At 51.7% G+C, this 656-nt stretch overlaps 1 pseudogene; it reads left to right on the plus strand.

Moving 5' to 3' along the window:
• The window catches only part of LOC107695437 (uncharacterized), a 10,578-nt pseudogene that overhangs the window by 8,294 nt on the left and 1,628 nt on the right, over window positions 1-656 (plus strand).

The following is a 656-nucleotide window of genomic DNA, read 5'->3' on the forward strand; positions in this document are numbered from 1 at the left end:
GGAAGGGCCTGATGAAGTGGAACAAGGCGCCGAGGAGGAGATCACTAGGCTAAAAGAGACCCTAGCAGCTACGACCCAAGAAATGGAACAAGGCAGGGCTGACTACGCTGATCTCTCCAACAAGCTACAATATGCAGAACAGCTCCTGGAAAAGGCAAAGGCCGACTTCAGAGAAAAGAACGGACGAATTAAAGCCCTTGAAACTCACCTGGATGTGTCAAGAAATTAGATCAGTCGCCTAACACAACAGCTGGACTACATCAAAGAGAAGTCCGACAGCATCAGAGAGGAACTCAGACATGCCTACGAGCTGCGCCCTGAGCCTGCAAGGACCCGACGGGCACCAGTCTCACCCCTGCCAAGCAGGACCGGGTCACCTGTTCCTGGACTGACGCGTGATCAAAAGGGAGAGGGGGCAGTGCTGAAACATTCACCGGCTCCCTCTGAAGAACATTACCTCACGACAAAGCTAAAAGAACTCGCTCCAGTCAGCCACAGATCATCGCATGGCTTGAACCTCAAAGACCTCTACAAGCTCGCTAGAAACATTGGCAAATTCACCCCAAGTGTGCCAGGTAGCCAGGATGTCCAAGCTTATCTGCAAGACGTCGATTTCCATCTGGAAATGAGACCCAATGTCACGGACAAAGATAGAC

Source organism: Sinocyclocheilus anshuiensis, unplaced genomic scaffold (assembly GCF_001515605.1).
Source record: "Sinocyclocheilus anshuiensis isolate Anshui unplaced genomic scaffold, SAMN03320099.WGS_v1.1 scaffold678, whole genome shotgun sequence".
Taxonomy (NCBI): domain Eukaryota; kingdom Metazoa; phylum Chordata; class Actinopteri; order Cypriniformes; family Cyprinidae; genus Sinocyclocheilus; species Sinocyclocheilus anshuiensis.